The sequence below is a fragment of the Monodelphis domestica genome, chromosome 8, assembly GCF_027887165.1.
Source record: "Monodelphis domestica isolate mMonDom1 chromosome 8, mMonDom1.pri, whole genome shotgun sequence".
NCBI lineage: Eukaryota > Metazoa > Chordata > Mammalia > Didelphimorphia > Didelphidae > Monodelphis > Monodelphis domestica.
In genome coordinates this window covers 12,368,597-12,383,209 of record NC_077234.1, presented here as the reverse complement: position 1 = coordinate 12,383,209, position 14,613 = coordinate 12,368,597, and positions in this window count along the sequence as shown.

Genomic DNA, 14,613 nt, shown 5'->3' with positions numbered 1-14,613 from the left:
AGGTCTGGAACTCTATCCACTGTGCTACCTATCTGCCCCTAAATGCATATTTTCTTGCCAGGATTATGACAGGTTCTTCTAACTCAGTGCCCTTTTCTGACCTCTCAATCCATTCTCCATAGCTGCTAGAGAAGTGCTTCTAATTGCCTTGGCCAATTCACTCCTGTTCAAAAACCTTTAGCTAGCTTCCTGTTTCCTAATGAATCAAACCTCAGGTCCTGAACCTAACATTCAAGGCCTTCTGATATTTGACCAGAACTAACCACTTTTCCAGTCCTGTCTGAATCCCTTGCATGGATTCCAGACAAACTCTGCTACTTCCTTCATCCCAAACTCAACTGATCCTCTCCCACTGTCTGTGATCCTTGGAAGCCTCCATTCCTCCCATCTCTCTTGGAAGCCCTGAGAGTCTCCTCTTTAGAAAGAATCAGGTCAGTGTTTCCTCTACTCCACCTTTAGGTCTTCCCAGATTCCCAGTCAAGAATTCTTCCTTGGAGCTCCTGTGGCCTTTTGTTTGTATCACCTTGCTCTCTCTGGATCATAGATATGCTTTGTCCCTGGCTCCTCTCTTTAGCGTGGGTTGCTCCTTCACACATTGAGTCAAAATTGGGTGTTGGGTGCCCTTTGCTCCCCACTGACATCTGCAGATCCTCTCCCTGCATCCCACACTCTTCAGCCTTCTGTCCTTTGAGTCTCACTGTTGCAATCTATCTAACCCTGGCTTGTTCCTTGTTGCTATCATCTCTTGGCCCCTCTTCTTAGGACATTCAGTGACTGGCTCACAGAGTTCTTCTTCCTTAGGGGTCTAGCTTTTGACTTAAAAACACTAATAGTCCCTTGAACAGCCAAGCTTTGTCCTCTGTGGTTCATGACTGGAATCCAAGTCAGTCACCCAATGACATACACAGAGGTTAGATGTCAAGGTTCCAAGGAATGACAAACCTAGACTAGATTGCAACAGAATCCAATCGGGCAAGTGCCCACATGGATGAAATGGAAGATCACCCAAAGATTTTGAAACAGTGTTTTAGCCTGACTTGGGAAAGGCATTGCAAAGGCTGATTTTTATAAATGAAATACCTGATGGGGTTGGGGTGTATGGGGTGCTCCGGGAGGGGTAGTATCTCTGGTATGGAGGGCTTGTCGTGCCCTCCTAGGGCAGCTCTCCAGCCTCTGACCCTCACCTGACACCCAGCTCTCACTTGTGGCTCCCAGTAGCTGCTAGCATTCGGCAGTGGCCACACCCCGGGCAATGGCTTCCACAGGCCAGCCAAACCTTGTGAGGGTAGCCATCAGGTCATCGTGGACCCCTGGTGAACCAGGGCTTTGCTCACCCAGCATGTGAAGACTGCTTCGGCGGAACAGGCGGAAGAAACCAACAAGAAGGTTCAACAGCTGAGATGGTGATGCAGCAAAGCACTGATGAGTGCTTAGGGCGTGTTGGAGCACAAAGGACAACACGGCCATCCAATGCAGCTGAGGAAGTCTCCAGGTGTAACGACTTTTCATGCCACTGGACCCAGGCTTCCAATGCTGAGAGTGTGGGACTGTCTCTGTGCATCGACTTTTCCACTTAAATCTCCTTCACGCACAAGTGTCTTTGTACACACTCATCTATCATAGATGAAAATGCACAAAGACAATCGTCATCCTCGGTTACCGAGAGACTACTACTACCTGATGGGGTAGGACTGAGGAACAGCCTGTGCTTGAACCCTTCCCATAATACCTACTCCATATATGACCATGAGTAAAAGATTTATTGTCTCTGATTCTCATCGCTACTGGAAAATGGAGCTCATAATGCATGCATCACCTCACTCAATAGAAAGGATCAAATGAGGTAAATGTTTGATTTGGATTTTACAAATCAAAAAATACTTTATGAATGTCATTTAAATACAACATATAATTTACATATATGTTTATATTTACATAATCTATTCATGTGAAATTATAGTTTTTTGTTGTTCAGTCATTTCAATCATGTCTGACTCTTCTCAGCCCCTTTTGGAGTTTTTATGGAGAAGTCCCTGGATTTTTTGTCTTATCTTACAGTTTATTTTACAGATCAAAACTGGAGGTGAACAGTGGTAAATGACTGTCTTGCCCAGGGTCCTCCTCCTATGAAGTGTTGAGGCTGGATTTGAAATAAGGAAGATGAGTCTTCCTGATTCCAAGTGTGGTGCTGTTGTGGGGGGCTTAAGGTGAACCTCTGGGTTTGGGACAGGTACCCTTTGAAGAGTGTAAGATTCCAAAAATGTATTCATTTGGAACTCATGTTGAAGTGGCGGGAAGGACAGCATGATGGGATACTGCCTCCTGGGGGGATTCTTTCTGGCCTTCTTATGCCCTTTGGCTACGTGACTAGAGAAGAGACTGTGATGGTATGAGTTTAGGCAAAAAGGGGGGAGGTATTGGTCACCTGAATGGTGTTTTCATCACTAGAGTGGTATTTTGTGTCCCCAAGACACAGGGTTTGGCTGGTCATAGTTTAGGGAGAAGTAGATGTTCTAGATTATAACCAGATATCAGGGCATAACCAGATGATGTATATCTGTGTCCACCTCAAAATCTAGGGGAGTGTCCAAGGAGAATATCTCTCTCAGGGGTCTTGCCTTATCATGAGTCTTTAATGTCCAGAGTCACCTTTTCTTCAGCATTAACAATGCAAGGAAGGAAAGAAATTTCCTGTTTTCCATTTAACCTGAAAAACTGCTGGCTTTTGAGGTGTCCAAGGAAACCAGGGTCCCATACCAGTGCTAAACACTCTGCACTACCTAGTTACCCTATTATTATCGTTTTTACAGAACATATTTCTGGAGTCAAGAAGGCCTGACTTCAAACTTGGCCTCAGACACTTCCTAGCTGCGTGGTCCTGGGCAAGTCACTGTAGCTCTATTTGCTTCTGTTTTCTTCATTTGTAAAATGAGGATCATAATAGTGCCATGTCTTCTCAATGTTTTTGTTTGGAGCAAATAAAGTCATAGATCTGAGATACTTTGAAATTTTTTTTTAGTGGAAGGACACTCTTCTGTCTTCATTATACATATCTGTCTTCAACAAAATCATCCATCAGTTTTGTGTTTCATTCCAACCAGATTGCACAAAAATAATTGTAAACCAAATTTGCTTAATATAGACTTACTTTGAATGCTCCCAGAATAGGTGTTCAATTCAATCCTGTAGGGAATACTTTTTTTTTCCACTAAAAATCTGTTTTATTGTTAATGTCATTCTTGGTAAGAGTGCCATGCATGTACAAATAAACATAAAAGATGAATTGCCCAGAATTCCTCTTTTTCTTGTCATGTTGGAATAAGAACTCATACTGACAGATTATTTGAACGTGTACAAAGCCTTTTCTTTTTTTTTTTATTATTAAACGTTATTTTATTTGGTCATTTCCAAACATTGTTCATTGGAAACAAAGATCATTTTCTTTTCCTTCCCCCCCCCACCTCTCCCATAGCCAATGCACGATTCCACTGGTTATCACATGTGTTCTTGATTCGAACCCATTTCCATGTTGTTGGTACTTGCATTAGAGTGTTCATTTAGAGTCTCTCCTCAGTCATGTCCCCTCCACCCCTGTACTCAAGCAGTTGCTTTCCCTCGTTGTTTTTACTCCCACAGTTTATCTTCTGCTTGTGGATAGTGTTTTTTAGATCCCTGCAGATTGTTCAGGGACATTGCATTGACACTAATGGAGACGTTCATTACATTTGATCGTGCTACAATGTATCCGTCTCTGTGTACAATGTTCTCCTGGTTCTGCTCCTCTCGCTCTGCATCACTTCCTGGAGGTTGTTCCAGTCTCCATGGAATTCCTCCAGTTCATTATTCCTTTTAGCACAATAGTATTGCATCACCAACATATACCACAATTTGTTCAGCCATTCCCCAATTGAAGGGCATCCCCTCATTTTCCAATTTTCGGCCACCACAAAGAGCACAGCTATGAATATTCTTGTACATGTTTTTTCCTTATTATCTCTTTGGGGTACGAACCCAGCAGTGCTATGGCTGGATCAAAGGGCAGACAGTCTTTTATCGCCCTTTGGGCATAGTTCCAAATTGCCCTCCAGAATGGTTGGATCAATTCACAACTCCACAAGCAATGAATTAGTGTCCCTACTTTGCCACATCCCCTCCAGCATTCATTACTTTCCATAGCTGTCATGTTAGCCAATCTGCTAGGTATGAGGTGATACCTCAGAGTTGTTTTGATTTGCATCTCTCTGATTATAAGAGATATAGAACACTTTTTCATGTGCTTATTAATAGTTTTGATTTCTTTGGCTGAGAACTGCCTGTTCATGTCCTTTGCCCATTTATCAACTGGAGAATGGCTTGATTTTATGTACAATAATTGATTTAGCTCTTTGTAAATTTGAGTAATAAAACCTTTATCAGAGGTTTTTATGAAGATTGTTTCCCAATTTGTTGCTTGCCTTCTGATTTTAGTTATATTGGTTTTGTTTGTACAAAACCTTTTTAATTTGATGTATTCAAAATTATTTATTTTGCATTTGATGACTCTTTCTAAGTCTTGCTTGTTTTTAAATCTTTCCCTTCCCAAAAGTCTGACATGTATGCTATTCTGTGTTGCCTTTTCTTTTTTACAGAGTGGGGATAGATGGGGCAAAGGCAAATGAGTTGTGCCTCCAATTTAGATGGAAGAGAGTGGGCAGGATAGCCTTAGGGTAATTGAGCAATTCTTTTTTTTTTTAGAATATTTTTTCCATGGTTCCATGATTCATGATCCCACTCATACCCCACCCCTTGCTTTCTCCTCCCCCCTCCTAAAGCTGACAAGTAGTTCTACTGGGTTATCCACATGTCATTGTTCAAAACCTATTTCCATGTTATTCATATGTGCAGTAGAGTGATCCTTTAACATCAAAACCCCAATCACACCCCTATTGCACTATGTAATTGAGCATATATTTTTCTAAAGCATTTCTGCTCCCACAGTTCTTTCTCTGGATGTAGACATTCTTTCTCATAAGTTCCTTGGTGTTGTCCTGGGTCATTGCATTGCTGCTAGTAGCAAAGTCAGTTACATTTGATTGTGCTACAAAGTATCAGTCTTTTTATATGATGTTCTCCTGGTCCTGCTCCTTTTGCTCTGCATCAGTTCTTGGAGATCTTTCCAGTTCACATGGAATTCCTCCAGTTCATCATTCCTTTCAGCACAAGAGTATTCCATTACCACGAGATACCACAGTTTGTTCAGCCAATCCCCAATCTAGGGATATCCCCTTATTTTCCGAATTTTTGCCATCACAAAGAGCATGGTTACGAATATTTTTTACAAGTATTTTTTCTTATTATCTCTTTGGTACAAATTCAGCAATGGCATGGCTGGATCAAAGGGCAGGCAGTCTTTTAAAACCATTTGGGCATAATTCCAAATTGCCCTCCATAATAGTTGGATTAATTCATGTGGTTTGATGATGATATGATTAGGATTTTGGTGTTAAAAGATCACTACTGCAAATATGAATAACATAGAAATAGGTTTTGAACAATGATACATGAATATCCAGTGGAATTGCTTGTCAGCTCTGGGAGGGGTGGGAAAAATCAGGAATCATGTAACCATGGGAAAATATTCTAAATTAATTAATTAATTATAAAAACATAAAATAAAATAATTATTTCTTGAATTGAATTGTAAGCTATGTCATCAGGTTGGACTCACTTAGAGGACCAGTATACAGAACATAGGAACAAGCCAAAGGCAATGGTCTATTTCTGTATCTCTACTTCTTTTCAAAGGATGAAATAGTTCTTGAGCATGGTTAGACATGACCTGTAGGTGAAGTGATTTAATTAGCTGGAGAAAAGTGGAAATAGGTGGATGGAAGTTGAATTTTGGTCATGGAAATTCCACAGAGGCTAAAAGGAAATTCTTACATTCAGTGGGAATTCTATCGTGGGATGAGCTATATATATATGTGTTTGTGTGTATGTGTGTGTGTGTGTGTGTGTGTGCAGTACAAACTCTATAATTATTTTAGGTTTGGGGATCAATACTAAGCTCAGGTAGAGAATTGAGGCAAACAATCCCAAGGACCTTGTTAGTCCTAGAAACTACAAGACAAATATAAGTTCAATCATGGCACTTCCAGAAGGTCAACGTCAGATAATAAATCATCCATAAATTTTCATTAATGAAGTACATACTATGTTCCAGGTGTTTTGCTAAGTCCTGAGGATATAAGGACAGGTTTAAAAAGTTCCTATCCTTATGATTTCCTCCATTCCAATGATGGGGACTAGAGGTAAGCCACTAGATACAGAAGAGATACATACAAATCGATATATGGGAGAGAATCTCACAGTAGAAGATGTCTAAGGACCCAGATGAGCTTCCATCATTTTTTATTCTGGTCAAAAAATTATTGCAATTAGTTGATGCTGGTCGCCTGAATATCAAGCAGCCCTGGTGTCATCATGCCTGTCTTTGGTTCTATTTTGGCAAATCATTTGTCTGAAATAAGTATAACCTCTCTGGGGCCTCAAAGGCAAATCCAACTGTCTAGCTAAAGTCCTACTGTGTATCCCCCAGGTTGGTCACAGAACTTCAATGAGTCTCAGTTTCTTTATATATTAAATGGTGAGCCATAATAGCACCCACCACCCAGAATCATTGTGAGGGCCAGATGAGAGAAAGTATCTGAAGCCCTATGAATACATGAAAGTTCTATGATACAACCTATTGTTGATGATCTGTGGGGGTACATTGGTACCTCAGTGGATAAAGCATAACACATTATAGGGATGCAGATTCCTGCACAGACATGAAGTTTATAACAGTACTTTACATTGTGTTTACTGGATGATAGGCATTACTTTTGGAAATACTGCATTATAATCAGTTTGTATTCATGGAAGCCCTTTAAGTACCATCAACCTCTGATGAAAATGGCACAGTGCCAGATTTCCTGTTCAATGATTTCCAGTCTGTGCTTTTGTGCCAAAGCAGAAATCATCTACTCTGAGGAGGGCAGTGTTTTATATTCATGGTGGTGACTGGAACATAGGAAGTGCTGTTAATTTTTCTTGGGAAATGAGTCTTGGGGTGACCAATGTATTTCAGCAGTCTTTGATATCAACCAGAGCATTTTGAAGTTGTGAAGTCATGGAATGCACAGAAGAAATGACAGGAAATAAGATGAGAAAAGGAGAAATCTGGGGAGGAGATGAGAGCTTTGGAGAAGAGAGAAGGGGAGAGCAGAACAGATAAAGACAGGAAGGAAAGGAGAAAGGAAAGTAAGAAAGGATAAGAGAGATGAGGCAAGGGGAAAGCCCAGCTAACCACTCAAGACTTCCTGGGTTTCAATAGGGGCAAATCAAAATGTTGTTTTATTAATTTACCAAGGTTATTATAACCAGTGTTGGTCATTTACAGATCTATACTGGTATATATGGTCTATACTGGTATATACAGGTCTATACTGAGTATACCAAATCACTAAGATTATTTCTTTGATGAAGACACAATTATAACACAGTTGAGCGGTCTTTAGAGGTTTAGAGGTAGCTGGTAACAGTGCAGTAGTTGAATTTCCTCATTGCCTACTGTAACTCCTTCAATTTCTTTTTCTTTTCTTGTTGCTAAAGCTAGTATTTCTAGTACAATATTAAATAAAGGCGGTGCTAATGGACATCCTTGCTTTAACCCTGATCTTATTGGGAAAGCTTCTAACCTATCCCCATTGCAGATGATACTTGCTGATAGTTGTATATAGATACTTCTTATCATTTTAAGGAAAGTTTCATTTATTCCTAGGCTTTCTAGTGTTTTTAGTAGAAATTGATGATGTATTTTGTTGAAGGCTTTTTCTGCATCAATTAGGATAATCATGTGTTTTGTTAGTTTGGTTATTGATGCAGTCAATTATTCTGATAGTTTTTTTTTCTGATATTAAATCTGACTTGCCTTCCTGGGTTAAATCTCATGTGGTCATAGTGAATAATCCTTGTGTTATATTACTGTAATCTCTTTGCTAATGTTTTTTAAAAGATTTTTACATTGGATTCACATTAAGGAAATTAATTTGTAATTTCTTTCTCTATTTTTGATCTTCCTGGCTTAGGTATCAGCACAATATTTGTGTCAAAAAAAGAATTTGGTAGGAGTCCTTCTTTGCCTGTTTTGCCAAATAATTTATATAATATTGGGATTAATTGTTTATTCAATGCTTGATAGAATTCACCTGTAAATCTATCTGACTCTGGGGATTTTTATTAGCGTGTTCTTTAATTGCTTATTCAATTCCTTATTCTGAGACGGGATTATTTAAATATTCTATTTCCCCTTTTGTTTCCCTGGACAATTAATTTTTTGTGAATATTCATCCATTTCACCTAGATGTCAGTTTTATTGTCATATAACTGGAAAAATGGCTACTAGTGCTTGCTTAATTTCTTCTCCATTGACAGCAAACTTACCCTTTTCATTTTTTTATATTGGTAATTTGATTATCTTCTTTCCTCCTTTAAATCAAATTAACCAATGCTTTATCTATTTTATGTGTTGTTTTTATAAAACCAACTCCTACTCTTACATATCAATTCAATTGTTCTCTTTTAATTTTATGAATTTATCCTTTGATTTTTAGGATTTCTAACTTGGGGTTTTAAATTTGTTATTTTTCTAGTTTGTTTAATTGCATACTCAATTCATTGATCTGCTTTCTTCTATTTTATTGGTGTAGGTTTTCGGAGATATAAAATAAATACCGCTTTGGCTGTAACCCATAAATTTTGAATTGTTATCCCTCATTGTCCTTCTCTTTAATGGAATTATTGATTGCTTCTATAATTTGTTCTTTGATCCACCCATTTTTTTAAAATTAGATTATTTAATTTCTAGCTAATTTTTAATTTGTCTTTCCATTGACCCATGTTGATTATAATTGTATTGCATTGTGATCTAAAAATGATGCATTTGTTAGTTATGCTTTTCTACATTTGGTTGTGAAGTTTTTATGCCATAGTTCATAGTCAATTTTTAAGTAGGTACTATGTACTGCTGAAAGCATAATATGTTCCTTTTTATTCTCATTCAATTTTCTCCAGGGATTTATTAAACCAAACTTTTCTTAAATTTCATTCTCTTCCTTTTCTTCTTTCTTGTTTATTATTTATTAGATTTATCTGTTTCTAAGAGAGGTGGGTTAATGTCCCCCCACTTGTATAATTTTACTATCTATTTCTTCCTGAAGCTTATTTAATTTTTCATTTAAAAATTCTGAGGCTATACTGTTTGGTGAATGTATGCTGAGCATTGATATTACTTTATTGTCAAAAGTACCTTTTATCAAATGAAATTTCTTTCCTTATCTCTATTTTTTAATATTTGTTTTTGCTTTAGCTTTGTCTAAGATCATGCTTGCTAAACCTGCTTTTTTAAAATTTCAGCTGAAGTACAATCTATCCCCTTACCTTTATTCTGTGTGTCTCCCTGCTTCAAATATGTTTCTTATAATTAACATACCATAAGATTCTGGTTTTTTTATCCATTCTTCTATCTGCTTCCATCTTATGGGTGAGTTCATCCCATTCGTATTCACAGTTATGATAATTTTACATGTATTCCCTTCCATCTTATTTTCTTCTTTTGATTCTGATCATTCTCTCTCTTCTCACTCTATCCCTCCTGACAAGTGTTTGGCTTTTAATCACCCCTTCATTTCCCCCTCCCTTCTACTACTCCTCTATCCCCCTTGTCTTATTCTCCTCCTACTTCTCTATAGGGTAAGTGCGAGAATGAAAGAGCTGAAGAGATCTTGGAATGTTGAGAGCCAGGTGAGTGACAGGAGCAGGACAGTTGGAGCTGAAGCAAGGCAGCCTGGGAAAGGACCCAGAGAGGGGAGGGACTTTTTGGTCTGGGACCTTGGGGAGAGAGGTGGACTTTCTTGCCTGCTTGGTACCAACTGAAAGTCAGCCCAAAGGATTACCTGGAAAACTTCTTTCAAAGACTCATCTCAAAACCTGGTGTTGCCTGATAATCCTTGCCAACCATAAAGGAGGGAAATTCTGATCCCTTCAGACCTGAGGGGTCAAGAACTCAGATGGCCTCTGAGCTAATCCCCATAGACCTTCACTCATACCTGCCTTAATTCAATCCTGGTCATACCCTGATACCATAGTTTAGATTAAGAATTAGGGGAAGGGTAGGTGAATTCCTGGTTTGGGCCTTTGAGTCAGCTAGGGAAAAGGACCTTTGGGGTTAGGTTTAGGGACTCCTCTTGTGCCTTTACCCACTCCCCAATTCCTACTACCTCATCATTATTAAACTTCATCATCATCGCATTCAGATAAAGGAAGTCTTTTATTCGGAGGGGACATAGAGGGAGCAAGAATCAAGAGACAGCTGATCAGCTGTACCGATTCTATCAGATCCCCTGCTGTGCTGCTTTGATCCAGGGAGGAGGCTTTTTCCCCCCAGAGGGATCTCTGCTTATCCATCCTGGGGTATCCTTAACATCATTCAGTAGGGAAGACCTCCCCTCAAACTACCATCACTGGCTCATTCTCTGGAAGCCCATATTTTCCAAGAATTACCCTCTTGTCCCAGCTCTAGTGCTATACCAAGAGATCCACGCAGACATAATCACACAAGCCTGTCAGCTTATATCACCCAGACACCTCTCGCATATTCACTCATTAGAGCAAAGATTACTCACTTATTACAAGTTAGAAGAGTAACTATTACATCAGATAGGACTCTATATCCAAAAGGGTATGGTTATTATTTCCTCTCTGAGCCAGTCCAATGTGAGTAAGGTTTAAGAATTGCCCATCACCGCCCTCATCATGTCATCCATTGTAATGCTGTTTTCTACCCCCTCTTTAGGTGATATAATTTACCCTCTTCTACCTCTCTCTTCACTTTTCTCTAATGGCAATTCTCTTTTTCACTCCTAGAGTTTTAAAAACTTATAATATTATCCTAAATTACCTTCTGTTTCTACTGAGTGCACTACCATCCTTACTGTCACTCAAGATTACAACCTTAAAGGCATTTTTAACTATTTAATCTTTTATTTTTACAGTTTGGTAAGCTAAATAGGACAAAGAACCTGTCTGATTTTAAGGGATGGGGGGGTCTATGGAAGCAGCTAGAGCTGACAGTTTCATTGTGAGCTGTGGTAACAGAGAGCTGAACTCTAGGGGGCTACAAAATCCATCTCTTGGTCAACTTGATACAAAGATTCTGTACTCTCAGAAAACCTGGTGAATTAGATACATAAAATCACGACGGAATTTTCTTTGTTAGATATGACTTCTCTCATTTTCACTATTGTACCAGAATATATACAAGATGTACTTGCCTATAACTTTCTAATGCCAGTACTCTCACTGACACTCCTATAACTAATTTCTTATGTCCTGTGCTACTATTGTTTTCTGCTTTTACATGATGATCAAATCTTTGGCATTTGTGTTTAAATATTTAAAAGCAAGCATCAAGCAAGCTACTGCAAAGGGTGATCTAATGTTAAAATTGAAGTATCTAGAGACTAAACTAGATAGAGTGCAAACTCAATATGAGGAATTACTCAAGGATAAAGGGACAATGGCAGAATCTAAAGAACATGAAGCAAATAAATTATAAGGTGCAACTAAATCAGATAATCCAAGTAAATTAGAAATGGAAACTGAAGCATTAGAAAGCAAACCAGCTCATATGTTCCCTCTCAGGGAGGTACATATAGTGTCCCCAGAGCATAGTATAGTGAATCTCATTTGCCACAAAAAGTTTACACAAGCTGATATAAACAGTTTTAAGAAAAATACTCCATCATATGAAGAAGACACTATGGGTATTGTAAAGCAGGTCAAGCATTTACATAAGCTTTACAGTCCTTCTTCTTTGGACTTTGACATCCTTATGGATGAATTAGTAACAAAAAGGGAGAAACAGCAGATTATTCAGTACACTAATAATAATGCCCAATTGCTGATTGGCCAACTGAAGATCCTGGTTGGGAATATAATGATTTTGTGGGTACAGAGACTTAACTATAGCCAGGGAGGCAATAACTCAAACTATGAGGCAAAATTCCAGATGCCCAGGAACCTAATCTAAATTTGAGCACCTAAAGCAGGAAGTGGGAGAGACTCCCTCCGCTTTCCTTGATAGAATTATTGACTGTTAAGAAAAATTGATTGGGTTGGATACTTTAACTGATGAAAACATAAATCACATTCTCAGGCAGTTTTTTTTAAATGTATGCTCTGTGGTCCGAAACTATTTTTGGAGTAACTGTCCAAGTTGGTTTGATATGGGTCTTGACGAAATTAGGAGAATTGCTAACTATGTTTTCCAAGATGAGAAAGATGGGCAATTAGAAGATAAAAAATGATATAATTGATAACCAAAGAAATCAGAGAGCTTAAACAAAATCTGAAATCCAATGAAGTGCAGGAAAAAAACAGTAGCTGCACTAAGAACTTATAGACAACCCAGAAATAATTATAACCCCAGACAATACAGACAAACCCCAAGGTGTTTTCTTTATAACAGAACTGGTCATCTCATGAGAGAGTGCAGATTTAGAGGACAATTCTTTGAGCAAAGCTTCAGGGGAAAATTTCATTCAGAGATGAAATTCAGACTTTAAAAACTAGAATTCAACAACTAGAAGCAAACAACTTCACAAGGGAGCAGGAAAATATCAAACAAAACAAAAAAAGAATGAAAAAAAATTGAGGAAAATATGAAACACCTCATACATAAAATTGAAAATCTAGAAAACATGTCCAGGAGAGACAACTTAAGAATCATTGGAATACCAGAAGATCATGACAAAAGAAGAAGCCTGGACATCATTCTACAGGAAATTATCCAAGAAAACTACCCCAATATCTCAAGCAAGAGGGAAAAGTGGAGTTTGAAAGAATCCACAGATCACCTCGTGTACTTAATCCTCAATTGACAATACCCAGGAATGTTGTAGCCAAATTCAAGAACTACCAGATCAAGGAAAAAAATATTACAAATTGCTAAGAAGAAGTCATTCAGATACCATGGAACCACAGTTAGGACAACATAAGATCTGGCTGCATCTACACTGAAGGACCAAAAGGCATGTAATATGATATTCTGAAAAGCAAGGGAAATAGGCCTACAACCAAGAACCAACTACCCAGAAAAACTGACCATATTCTTGTAGGGGAAAGTATGGTCATTTAATAAAATAGCAGAATTCCGAGCATTCATAAAGAAAAGACCAGACTTGAACAGAAAATTTGATGCCCAAACACAGAACTCAAGAGAATCACCAAAAGGTAATTAAGACAGGAGAAAGAAGAAGAAGAACAACAAAAACCCCCTTTTTTAAGGAATCCAATAAGTTACAATGATTGGTAACCCTACAAGAAAAGAGGATATTGGTAACTCTTAAAAATTATTATCACCTTGGTATCTAGAAGAATTATACTTAGAGGGAAGAGTGACAAACTGTATAGGATGAAATGTCAAGACACACACACACATATATATATATATGTGTGCATATGCATATATATATAATATAATAAGTGTATATGTATATATAACTAGAGGTAAAAAAGAGGTTAATACTAAGAGAAATGGCAAAAGAAACAAAATGGGGTAAATTTATATGTCATAAAGAAGCACATGGCAGGAGTGGAGGAGAACACCAATACAATGGAAAGATCAAAGAGGTTGGAGACAGGAAATACTTAATTCTTATATGCATTGAAATTGACTCAAAGAAGGAAGAACAATCAGATCCATTGTGGCAGAGAATTGATTCAAACCCTATAGAGAAGTAAAGGGGCAACAAGTGGACTGGTGGGGAGGAAAACAATACAAGGGAGGGAGAGGGTGTGGGGGATAGTTTTAAAAGACCCAAAAGAAAAATAAGAGTGGAATAAGAAGGGAGGGAGGATAAAAAGGGAAATAAAATAAGGGTGGGAATTAGGGGGAACTGATTAAAAACAAAACACTGGTGTACAAGGAAATATTGAAAGAAAAAAAGCAGAACTAGGAGGGGAAATCAAAATGTTTGAAAATACACAGCTGGTAATCATAACTCTGAATGTGAATGGAATAAACTCACCCATAAAAAAAAAAACAAGCAAATAGCAGAGTGGATTAGACATCAAAATTTTACCATATGTTGTCTACAAGAAACACATATGAGGAAGGTAGACACACATAGGGTAAAGGTAAGTGGATGGAACAAAATCTATTGGGCATCAACTGAGAAAAAGAAGGCAGGAGTCACAATCATGATATCTGACAAATCCAAAGTAAAAAAAGATCTCATTAAAAGAGAGAGGGAAGGTAATTATATTCTGATAAAAAGCAGTATAGACAATGAGGAAATATCAGTACTAAACATGTATGCACCAAATGCCATAGCATCCAAATTTCTAAAGGAGAAGCTAAAGGAGAAGCTAGTGTAGCTCAAGGATAAAACAGGTATAAAAACTATACTAGTGGGAGACCTGAAACTTCCTCTATCAGAACTAGATAAATAAAACCAAAAAATAAATAAGAAAGAGTTAAGAGAAGTGAATGAAATCTTAGAAAAAAATAGAGTTAGTAGATATGGGAAGAAA